The 13,291-nt window shown below is 41.3% G+C and overlaps 1 protein-coding gene across 8 annotated transcripts in view; it reads right to left on the reverse strand.

The window, feature by feature from the left end:
- Nucleotides 1–13,291, reverse strand: part of Sgcd (sarcoglycan, delta) — a 981,842-nt gene that overhangs the window by 225,260 nt on the left and 743,291 nt on the right. The window lies entirely within an intron of this gene.

Below are 13,291 nucleotides of genomic sequence, written 5' to 3' on the forward strand. Positions count from 1 at the left end.
CTTGCGTGTTTATCTCTCTCTCTCTCTCTCTCTCTCTCTCTCTCTCTCTCTCTCTCTCTCTCTCTCTGTGTGTGTGTGTTTCACTTTATTCTGAAAAAATACAATGTCTCCTTCTGTGCTTATCATCTCATATATGTTCCTTTGACTGCCATATTTTCTGTAAATTGTCAATTACATTAGGAGCCTTGACTAGTCTCTGAGGTTTCTAGAAAGAATGTATCCAGAGTATATCCTAGGAAATAGGATGGGTTTATTTTCAATTGTTTAATGAATTATAAGTCATAAGCTCACTAATATTAAACAACATAAATTTTGTGTCTAATAGTACTTAATGTTGGAATTCTGCCTAAGGGTTCATGGTACTAAATTCCAGGTGCTAGAAGGGCTGGTTCCTTTGAGAAGATTGAATGAGAATCTTTTCCTTTGTTTAGCATCTACAGGCTTCCCACAACCCTGGCCTCATGACCTCAACCCAGCCTCAGAGTTAGTACTGTCTAGTTGAATAATCACCAACTATTCTGAAAATAGAGCAATGTTCTTTGATTTCATTAGGATATGACTGCAATAGGCTAATGTTAACATTGTCAATTAAACAGGATCTAGACTCATCTGGGAGATAAATCTCTTGGGATACTCCTAAGGTATTGCCTAAACTATATTAGCCACCTGGCATATCTGTGTGATTATCTACATTAGATTAATTGAGGTAAGGAGAGCCACCTTAACTGTGAGTGGCACATCTGGACTAGCTAGAAGGAAGAAACAAGTTGAGTACCAGCATTCATTGTTGCAAGCTTCATGAGTAAGTACCATGTTACAAACTGCTTCAACCTGCCATCATGACTGCCCTGCCAAGATGGACTATCCTTTCAACTCTGAGCCAAAATAAGCTCTCCCTTGAGCTGTTTTTGCAAGGTGTTTTAGTTGCAACAATGAGACAAGTTAAGTAATACAGCTACTTCAGAGATGCTGTCCCTTCTACGGTCACACAGTTGTAACTGCAACCTTAACTCCCCTTAGTCAGGAAGAGTAGCATCTCACAGGTTTTGAGAACACAGTATGGCTATCTTTGGGATGTGTGCTATTTCTACCAAGAGGTAATAGCATGCTTGCTATGATATTATTCACCATTGCTAATCATGGTTGGAAGGAGCCAAAATTTTACTAGAAGTTCAAAACAGACAACAGCCTGTTTTCATTAATGCTTTTTAGTTTGTTAGCTGGGGGGTTCTGTTGAGAAAACTTTCGTCACCTTAATTATTTACTTAAGTTACACTTTACAGAGTAATGTAAGAGAATTTGAACTTTCCTTATTCTTTGGTACTTGAAGATTGAACTGAAGTAGAGGTAGGAGGATCAGAACTTCAAGGTCATCTTCAGCTATAATGAGTTCCAGGCCAGAGAGAACTACATGAAACACACACTCTGTCTATCTCCCCCTCTGTCTTCTTCCCCCTTCTTTCTGTTGCCCGCCTCCTCTTCTCCGTCTTTCCTCCAGATTTTTTGTTAGTGATTTAATGAAGAGTACCGATCAAACAGCTTCAGACAATACAAACAACTGAGATTTTGCCAGCTCTTAAAATCTTCAAAGTACAGTCTGATAGTGAAGTACACATGGTGGGGCGTCAGTCACTGAAACTCTGCTGTATGTTGTCATGCCACCTACACACAACGGTAGTCCACACTGCCGTCTCCTGTACTCTCAATTTCTTTCACGACATTTTAAAAGTACTCTCTTGTTATACAGATTCGTAACCTTTGCAACTGCTTTGCTTTTTATTATTCTCTGTTTCCTAGTAACACTTGAAAACTGATATCCCCAAGAGCGCCTGTCAATTCTGGGTGAGTCTCTCACAGAGTCACTGCCCATAGCCTCCTTGCTCAGGGACAGCATATATTCTCCCCAGCTATTTTGGCAATGGGCACTTTTCTTCTTCCATTTGTACAAGCACCCTTCACCCTATGAATGGGAAGAGATGGTCCACACTCCTAATACTCTTACTTTTGCCATTTATTGACACAGCTCTGCTAATATGGCCCTGCATTCAAACCCTGTCAGGCAATAGGCTGGAGGATATGAATGTGTCTCACCAGTAGCTGGCAGAATTTGCAATAAAGAGAAAGAGAAGAAATCAAAAGAGAGCAAAGCTAGAGAAATGAATGAAGGCTAAGAAAGGCAAATATATTCCAACCACCTGCCAACCCCTTTACAGTAGAAGTTTAGTTTTTATCTCTGTACCTATCTTGGCTGCAAATGTATCACAATCTTTCCACTTCCCTATTTCCTCTTAGAGGATCCTCATATATTTGTGTACATAGGATTCAGCTTTCTAGTGTCCTTCCTGTTCACTGTTTGTGTGTTTAAAAATATTTGGTGGTGGGCTGGAGAGATGGCTCAGTTGTTAAGAGCACTACTCATCTTCCAGGGGTCCTGAGTTCAACTCCCAGCAACCACATGGTGGCTCCCAACCATCTGTAATGGGATCTGATGCTCTCTTCTGGTGTGTCTGAAGACAGCTACAGTATACTCACAAACATGGAATAAATGAATCTTTTAAAAGTTGGTGGTATAAATTTATTAAAAATGAAATATGTTGTTGGTTTCTGTGTGTAGAAACAAAGCAGGGTACTGTGATAAACCTTGCCCACTTTTAGAGTTTCTCCTTCATACATTGTGTCAACGGTTCATCAACATGTCTTGACATCAGCATCATCCGAAATGGTTGCATCTTTAAGTACAATAATCAGTTGATGGTAGAACTAGATAATTGTCACAGCTCAGACCTGAAGCTTAACTTTCCTCCTAGCAGAATGTAAAAAGAGGTATGTACTACTACATATACATGATACATACTTTAAAAGAGTCACTGACTTTCTCCTCTGTTCGAATGGTAAAATTTCTACTTCTCTAAGGTAAATAGAGAGATAGCCAAAGAGCTGGTTTCACCAGAGCAACCATGTTCCTCACTATCGACAGAGAACCCCCAATATCAAGGGACCACATACATGAGTGTGATTCCAATATTCTCAGTTGAAACCAATACAGGGTATGGTCTAATGCTTAACCAGATAGTAAGACATCTGAAAAATGCCAAGCAAAGTGGACCTGGATGCTGGCCTTGAAGGCTGAAAACTGCGGAATAGCATGGTATGGTTTTAAGGAAGTCTTCCTTCTTGCTCCCATGATCTTCCTGCTGTATCAGCATCAGACAGGTTTTAATTCTGTCAGCACATTTGAGTCTTGAAGTGATGCCAAGTCCTATTTTAGTAAGCACTCACATGGCAATCTCTTCCCGAAGCAATTTTAATGGTGGGCATGAATTAGATTTGAACCAAGCAGGAAATCATATTAGGCAATACAAAGACTGAATGAGAATGAATCTTGATGGGGTGCAAGGCTCTGGGGTATTTTCTTCACTGCTAGACATTCAGTTCCTAAAATCTTGCCTAGGAAGAAGTACCCGTTCAACAAATGTTTTGGAGTGAAAGAATTTATTAATTCTAAATAAACATAACACGTAACTTATGAATGCCATTATTTTCTATGGATTTTATTGAAACGGATCTTAAGTTGAAAATGTCACTGGTAGAAAGGGTGTTTATGTAATAATCTATTGAACCCCCATCTTAGTACCTGTTGACCTTTGTGATCACATGACTGACAGAGCTGGCATTCACTGCCCTATCCAACACCCCTCAGTAGCCCAGACAAATATGTGCCCATATGAAGTGTGAGTCCTAAACAATGTTATGACTTTCACACATTTTAAAGCCAAAATATTCATCAGCCAAACCATGTAGATTTGAGAATCTTGTGTAATTAGTAGTTACCTTTGGAAATGTAGTGGAAAGTAGTGGGGTGTGGGTTTACAAAATTGCAAAAGTTAGATCTATTCCTGTACCAGCTTCCGAACTGTTAGAACATACTTTCTCAGCTGGGATGGGCAGGCCTTTATCCCATAATTGATGAATGACGAGCTTAAACAATTAAAAAAAAAATCTCACGCTTTCTGCCTAGAAAGCATATTTGTATTTCTACAGAGGGTACAAATATATCTTGAGGGGTAAGGAAGTCATAAACGAAAGAACTGAGAGATACTGTGTTAAGGAATGAGAATTTTTAAATAGAATATTATTTTAGAATTTCATATGCATACAAAGTATTTGATTACAGTCACCTCCAACTTTCCAACTCCAAGTCCTCCCAGAGGCCCTTACCCTACCCCTCCTTTCCTCCATCTGTCCCTCTCTTCCCTCTATTTTATAACTCACTCAATCTAATTCCCACTACTTATGTGAACATGGGTGTAAAGCCATCAGTGAAATCTAATCAACCTACCAGGAGCCATGGCCCTAAGGAAGACTGAATTTCCTCCCCTGCCTGGCAGCCATCAACTATAACTGTTCGTCCTCTGCTAAGGGGAGGATGCTCCTTTGCCCCTTCCCATCCATGCTGGAATATCGGTTGGCTTGATCTCATGCAAGTCTTTTACAAGCAATCACCGTCACTATTAGTTCAGGAGTATAAGGATCCTATCATGTCCACAACACGCTATTTCACCCTAGCTCTGCCAACCTCTGCCTCTCTTGCTACTTTTCTGTCTTCCCTCCATGATGATACTTTGGCCCATATATTAGGGCATTAGAATTTTCTAGTCTGGATTTGCCCCTAGATGGTTGCCTTTAACATCTGTGTCTCAAGCCGTCTCTTACGCTTTTCAGATTTTAAACAATAAAAAGGCCCAGAAGGGATAACAATGGAACTTCTGAACTATACACAAAATGCTGCTTTTTTGTTTTTAATTATTTTACTCTTTTCTCATATAATACATCCTGGCCACTATGCCCTTACTCCATCCCCGGCCTGAACTTGCAATTTTTCACAACCCTGCTTTCTCTCCCAGCCTGTCTGTCCCTGCCTCTCGGCAGCCTCTCCATCTTTCCCTTTTTTGGAGTGTTTACAGACTTTCCCCCTTGGCTAATAAAAACTTTCCCATCTCCGCACTCCTCTGTCCAGTCCTTTGGTTCTGTTGTGCATGTCCTCTCTACAGCTGCTGTCCCAAAGCCAGAGATGCTTGGCTCTCATGGCTCTCAGAGTTACTATGCCCCTGCCTCTTGTTTCTGGGCTTTGGTCCTCTGCTTTCTTTTTTTTTTTTTAATCTCTTTGTAAGGCTCACAGTTCTCTATCTCTTTACATATTCAGCCATGTAGATCTACTTCCCCCTTACTAGACTTCAAATGCCATGAGGCAAATAATTGTACATTGTTTCTTGTTCTAATGGAGTCTAGTGTAGCATTTACATATCCCCCAATATGTAACTTTAAGAAAGCAAGTTAGACAAATAGTTGTTTAGACGTGCTCTTTAATGTTCATATCAGAACACTGACAATAAAGGCTACCCTTTCCCCACGCACTATGCAAAATATATTACCTACTTCATATTCATTAATTCTTGTTCTCACTTTGAGGGGTCTGTACTGCATTATTTGCTCCATTTCACAAATAAACAAATGAAGAACCTGATGTTCACTCTGTCTCCCAAAAACACTCGTGAACATTGCATCTTCCAGTGCCCTCCCTCTTATGCTCCAGCTGTATGCCAGCTGCCTGGTGAACTGACACAAAAGGATACAGATGGGACCATCCCTTCCAGAAGCCCCAAAGCTAAAACACAGCAAGTGAGTGGCCTACAGGATGGCAGGGATGTGGGGATATACTATATCTAATGTGCTACCAGGGAGAGGAAAATGGTATGGGCACACTAAAAAAGATTGATAGTTTCACATAGTTACGGCATAGCCCAAGAATGTACGATGTAAAGTGTCTGTTAATATAGTTCAAACCCACACCCATACAATAGCACACAAATATTCACTGCAGCTCCATTTGGAGCAGAACAAGTAGAAACCACTAAAATGTCCATCAGCTACTGATGAAAAAAGGGACAATTTTCCTCATCATTGCTAAGGAATGCTAGCTAGCAATATGGAGGAATGAAATATCAATACGTTCCAAAATATAAATAATCCTCAGAAACGTTATGCCAAGTTAAAGAAGACAGACATAAAAGCCCACGTATTGCATAATTCCATTTATATGTAACATACTGAGAAGCAAATCTAGAGACCCAGATTAGATTAGTGGTTGCCCAAGGCTTAGCGTGGAAACAGGAACTGACTGCAGAAAGGTTCGAGGGATTACATTGAGGTGTTATAAAACTGGGTTGTGAAGATAGCTGCATAATCGTAAATTTACTGAAAATCACTGAATTGTACACTCAAGGTGTAGGGGAAGCTTAGAGCATGCAAATATAACCTTAACTAGGTCCTTTTCAAAGAGTGACAAGCTGGAAATAATGCTCACAAGGAAGCTGGTTTAGGGCTCAGCATTCTGTATTTGGAATCCCCCAAACTGCTTCAGCATATCAGTTCAGAGATGTACAGAGGGTGGGAGAGGTGACAAGTTCAAGAGGAGGCCAGTGACAAGTGCCCAGGGTTACCTGCCCTATGTGTGACATTATTAAAGAACCTGGCTGGCAATTTTCTGTTGTCATGATAGACTGAGATTCAGGAAGGATTTCTCAGGAGAGGCAAGACGGAGCTTTCATACAGGATACACTTGGGGACCAAGACAAACTGTCGGAGATGTTTCCCAGGCAGATCCTGACCTTTTCTGAGGAGTAGGAGCCTGAATGTCAGCAGTGCTGGGAGCTGAACACAGCAGGAAAGGAGAGAGTCAACAGGACACACTCACCCTGTGTCTCTGTCACAGCTTTGGAGTCCTTCAGTCATGTGCTGGTTCATCAGAACTTCACAGCTATTTTTTTTTCCCTTTGGTCACTCAGGCTGACAATGAGCTTTCTACTTCCTACACTTACCCTGTTCTATTTCACACACACACACACACACACACACACACACACACACACACACACACACACACACACAGAGAGAGAGAGAGAGAGAGACAGAGACAGAGACAGAGACAGAGACAGAGATGACAGAGAGACAGAGAGACAGAGAGACAGAGAGACAGAGAGAGAGACCCAGAGAGAATAATACTGTCAATTTTTTCTGTAACTCAATGGATCAGGACCGTGACTCCTTACTCAGAACACTACTTAAAGTGAAGGTGACTATACCTGAAGCACCCCAGGTTTTCTAGATACCAGCAGAAAGGTATATCATGCACATTCTTTATACTGTTCTAGAAGTGACTATATCAAGGGAGTTGGTAGTCTACCAAAGCACACGGGAAGCAAGTGAATCTTGGTTTCTTCCCTGACAAATTGTCCAAGACCTACTAATCTTTAAGGGGTTTGATGAAAGCATGTATTTCTATCTATTTCTTTGAGAAGGTGCTTCTTGATTTCCATAGCCTGTCAGAAACTGCTCATTCTTGCTTTCTTTAGAAACCATACCAAACACACACGCATGTATTGAGTGCTTTAGCTTACTGCTCATGAAAATAGGCTCTGGAGTCAGACAGCATTAGCTAGAACATTGACTCAAAGCTTAGCCCTGAGCAGCACTTAGACGGTCAAGGTAAAAACTATTTCTAAATTGAGAATTCTATCAGATAATCCATATGTATCATTCAGAAGCAGCCAGTTTCTAACTATGGAGACAGACACTGAAAACCTCAGGGGCCCCAAACAATGACGATTTATTTCTCACCCAAGTGATATGCCCAGGGAATTCATCAAGCCAGTCACTCAGTAATATAGGATCACGGGTTACCTACCATTTAAAACACTCTGCCATTTCCCACTTCTCTAGGTCCAGGAAGGTTTATATTTCCACATTCACTTATGTTTGATTCTGTTGGTTAACCATGAGCAGCTCAGTCAGCTAGTAGGAGGTGCTTGAGAGCCTCAGCATGCCTGGACACACTCTTTCTCTCTTGACTATCATCTTGTCACAGTCAAGGCCAATATTTGAACTGTCTTTTTGTCCTAAACATCTCTTCTAGTCTATGACTCAGGAGGACATTTTAACTTATTATAGCAGAGAAGTTTTCAGTTAGTCACAGGGAACCAGATTCTAGCTCTTAAATGAACCTCAGTGGGGCTTAAAGTCAGTGTTCTCCACTACCACATATTCAGCCCAATGCTCTATTTATTGGTCTTTGGGAAAACAGGCAGGCCAGTATGAAGTTTGTGTACACTTCTGCAGATGAAAGTTTGTTTTAAAGCTGGGAAGGTTGGCTCTGACCTGTAATCTCAGCACGAAGCTCAGAAGGACTCCAAGTTAGGCGCTTGCAGATAGCCCATCCTGATGCTATCTCAAAATCACAACAGTGGTAACAACGAACAACACAAAAGCCCAGAAGAGGCTGCTCTTCAAGAATGTTTGTGAGTGGGGCTGGACAGATACACAGCTCTCTTGCAGAAGATTTTAGTTCAGTCTCAGCGCCCACATCTGGCAGCTCCCAACTGACTAGATGTAGGAAATCCGACACCCACTTCTTCTTACTTGAACAGACAGGGCACTCAAGTACCTAAGTCCATACTCAGACTCAAATAGTTGAAAGTAAAAATAAAATCACTTAAAACAGAATGCTCGTGAGGGAATATAAGCATATAGACCTTATAGGATTACAGGGGAAAATACAGAACGTTGATTTCTAGTCTTGACTAGCTATTCATGTCAATTTGAACAGACCCAGTCCCCTCAAATCGTCTTTCCAAAACAAAAGTGTGAACTTCTATGGTATTAATATTGAAGTCTTTCCCACTTAAAAGGGGCTGGCTTCTAGGAGGATGTACAAGAATAAGTTTGCTACCTAAACTACCACACATCACAGCTGTTCCTGGGAGCTGGCGCCCACTGTCCAGGGACCACAATGAGGATTTGGAGGTTTGTATCTTTGCAAATGAAGTCCATGAGAAAGCTTCTTTAAATGACTCTAAATGTATAGCGGAGCAGAAAGGATTCAAGTATCAAAACCAACAGCAGCACATTGTTCTGATGCAGAAACTTGTAAGCAACCTTTACAGAGACATTGGTGGAGAATTTATCGATTGTTTGAAGGGAAGAAAATGAGAGATGGATAATAAAGTGCAAGTTGCTACATCCCCTGTCCTCAGTGACAAATGGGAGCTTTGAATGCTTGAGCCATTGTTGATAAAGGAGCAGACTCATTTATCTTAAAGAGACACAGGAAAGAAAACAAGTGAAATATGATTAGGCCTCTGCCAAGTGCTCAGATTAAATCCTTACCATGGCAATCCCTGCTGCTAGGTGAATGCTTCCTACCGGTAAAGCCGAATGAAGATGCTGGCATGAGTGGTGCTAAAAATGCATGCTGGGAAAATCCCTTCCAAAATAGATTATTTCCCCAGGGTGTAAGCCCCAGGGGACCTGGTTTTCCTGTCTTCTCTGTTTTCCTTAGGACAAGTTGTCAGCCTTACATGGCAGTGTCTTTTATGAGGCATCAAGCTCTAGCTTCAAGGGCCCAGTGCCTTGTTATATTTGCAAGGAAGGTTTCCACGAAGGTGTTCAGGAATAAGAAAGCTTCTATGTGTACTCCCTACACTAGAGCAAGCTACCAATTAACTTGGCCTCCTCGTCAAGTGTTAATATCCAAACTAGTCTTCCAAAGGGTGTTAGTTGAAGTACTCTCAGCTTTCCAGTGAATACCAAATTCCATGGTTATGTTTAGTGTGTTAAACTAAGGGGAAGAAACCATTGCCCAGTGGAGATAACTACTGCTGCCTCCTCCCTGCTTGTGCCTCTAACATGAGTTCCGGACAGGGTGGGGCAATTAGACGTTGCACAAGGCTTCAGTGAACCCTTGCAAAATCCAATCTGGTCTTCTCAGTGGACAAACACAAGATATTGCTTCTTTCTTCCTTCTGCAATCAGCATCCAATAGCTAAAGGTATGATATATATTACAAAATGAAATGAAGCAGAGGAGGATCAAATGTAAACATTGGGTATGTGTGCACAAGGGTGGATATGATTCAGACGAGGTCCAGAAGGATTCTCTAAGGATAAAAAAGCCAATTGGGAGGAGAAAGCCAGCTAAGATCTTGACAAGGGGATCACTGGATGAACACGGAGAATGGCTGGTACGGAGGTGTCTCCCATCACACGATTTCTATTATAAGGGAAAGAACTCGATGCAATAAACACAGAGAAGGAAAGGACCAAGCCAACAATACCACAGAGAGGAAGCCTCTGAGGAATTTGTGCTTGTGTTCTTTATGTAGCCAGATGCTCAATGGATATCACAGAATGGTAAAGGTGAGATTTATACTTTAATTAATCAGAGTCTAATGCGATGTTCATGATCACATAGAGCCCCAGATTTCACTCCAAAAGCATCTCTCTAAAACATGTCCATAATAATAGATTCTGCAACTTTGCTCAGCTTACCTGTTTTGGAATGTTCTCTCTGCCTCCTTTTTCGAAATAAATTCATAAAAGCAACAGGCCAGACCACAGGTTTTAGAACCATAGTGATCCATTTTGAAGTCCAGATCCCAACAGTCAAGAGGTGTAATCTTTTCCTGAACCTTCCACTGCCTATAAAATACTGATCACAACCTCTTCTTTGAGTTCTGTGCATCTGTCTTTGCATATGACCTGCTTAGCAGCCTACCTGGAGCAGTGCAAATGCCCCTGGTAAGCCTTGTGCTAAATCATACATCACCCAGGCTCTCTATGGCCTCTCTGCCCTCCTTTATTCATCCTCTGATTCCCTTCAGCAGTATATGCCCTGCCACATGCCCATTTAGCACTCACTTGATTCAGTCTGGCTCCAAGAGGTTTGCAGAAGAGGAAGAGAGGAAGGCCACTAATGGAGCTGCCAGTGTCCAGAGGTTGGAGAGAGAAGGTGACAAGGGAAAGGGAATAGTCACAGCAGTGTGGCAGAAAGTTAGTCTTTGATGGTTCCCAGAAGAAAGTGAGGGGTTTGAACCCAACTCCTATTTCAAAGCCTGCAACCCTAGAGCAGAGGAGATCAGAGGAGGTGTCTTAAGATTCATCAAAAGTGAGGCTGCTTTGTTCCCTGGACCAGACAGCACATTAGTGATTTCACCAGGAAATAAGCTATCAAGTAATAAGGGACTAGAACCAATTAATGGGATCTAATTTGTTCTTTACCCTCTTCAGTTGCTACCACATATTTCCCACACTCCCAGTCTATCCCTTAAAATGGAAAATGGAAATTCTTAAAGGTCTGAGCACGATAATTTCCTAGAAAAAAGACAGCCAGGCAGGCAACACCGGATGCTAATAAAATCTACATCTCATTCAGAACCATTTTTATACAATATTTGCAGAACTGTAGTAACTGAACATACAAGTTAGAGGTCCAGACCTTTGGCCAAGCACTATTCTAAGTCAGACAGAAGGAAGATAGTCAAACAATGTTGTGATTATAGTTAATAAAAGTACATTCTTTCATATTTTGTTGTCCTATGAATATATTTTAATTGTGCTCACCACAAAAAATGTGCAGTAATTCATGTGCTGATTAGCTTGATTTAGCCATTCCATAATGAATAAATATCTCAAATTAGAAAGCATCATTCTCTAAACCATAAAATGTATGTTTTTATTTGTCATTAAAATGCACAAATTTGTTAAAAGCCATGTTGGGTATGTCTGAGGGTTTTTTTTCTCCAATGAGATTAGCATGTTGTTTGGTAGAATGAGCAAAGGTAAACGTCCTCCCGAAGGTGGGTGGACCTCACTCAAGCAGTGGACATCCTGAAGAGCTCGCACAAAGACAGTTCTCTGTTGCTTCAATTTCAGATTGTAACATCTCTTGGGCTTCAGGAGTTTGGATTTGTACTAGAATTGCATCATTGCCTTTCTGAGATGCTACAGTGATAACTGCAGACTCTGGGTCTAGTCATCCCCATAGTCACATAGGCCAGCTCCCTGCAATGAATATATTAATTATATTTATTCATGGAATCACAGATAACTGTCTGTCTGTCTACCTACCTATGTATCATCATCCATTTTCACTTCCATTCTGTTTTATTCTACTCTATTCTGCTTCTTGGTATAAATTTAACAAAATGCTAGATCCCCATGCCTGATCCCCATGTGGAGATTCTAGAAAAGAAGCAAATTACTTTAAGCTAAGGCTCTCAGAAAGGATCTGTACAAGTTAGGCAATCTCTTCACCTACCTACCACGTACCTCTAAAGCTGTGCAACCAATGCCATTCTTGCCATAGCTGTAGACTTTCTTAGACCTGTAAGACTGAAAGTCATCACTGTGGCACCTTGTCAGTCCCCCCTTTGCCATGAGGAGGAAAGCTAAGCTATAAGGAATTCTCCAGCAACATTCAGAGCCCTTCCCTGGACTTTCCAGATTATAAAATGGCCAGATACCACGAGCTAAACAGTGTCGGGGTGATCTTAACCTTTCCAGGAGAGGTGACCACCACAGGACCTAAGACATCAACCACTTAGTGCATTGTAATTTAGGCATAGTTTGGTAGGAGTTTACAGCAACCAAAGTCATTTCTTCTCCACCATTTTATTGCCACACGCTTACAAAGGGTCACATGAGATCTACTCTAATTTTATTAAGGACTCTGCATCAAACACAGTAAGACTTCCTTTCCCTATATTCTGAACACCTTGAGCACATCAAACAACTTAGCAAGAGAACAGCCTTCTCCCTTTCTCATGCTTAAACCTTGGCAGAAGGCAATATGTGTAAAGTGAGGAGACTGAACTGAAACTTCTCTTGGTCTCTGCTTTAAAATATGTGTAAGTCACCCAACCACTGGGTGGAGGTCACAGAACACTGTGTGAGATCAAGGTAGCTGGAGGCAATTCTTCTGAAGGGAGCCTCTGCTTCTCTGCCTGTAGGAGTGCCAGGTATGTACACTGTAGCGACACCTTTATAAACCTTTAGACAGCTTTTTGTCTAAAATACACACACCCATATCTTAGTCCCAGTGGTGACACAGCAGGCACCCTTCCTTACTTTACTAGCATTTAAATTCTGGACTGAATCCTATTATTCAGGAGGTATGAGGTGGCCCACGGGAACATTTCCAGCAATAATAATTCAGAATTAAAATCTAATTTAAGCATGACAATGATGCCAGGAAATTACAAGCCCAGGTAAAAGGAAGTCCCCGTGACAGAAATGGCTGTTATTCATTCTTGCAGAGAGTGCTGGGAAAACTCTCCAATCATTTTCTTTAGGAAAAAAAAAACATTTTTATCACCTAAGGTACCCCACCCCTTTTTTAAAATCACACAATGCCTTGTAAGGGGCAAACCCTAAAAAAGAAGCATCTGTCGCCATGACTG

The sequence above is a fragment of the Rattus norvegicus genome, chromosome 10 (genome assembly GCF_036323735.1).
Source record: "Rattus norvegicus strain BN/NHsdMcwi chromosome 10, GRCr8, whole genome shotgun sequence".
In the NCBI taxonomy this organism is placed as follows: Eukaryota; Metazoa; Chordata; class Mammalia; order Rodentia; family Muridae; genus Rattus; species Rattus norvegicus.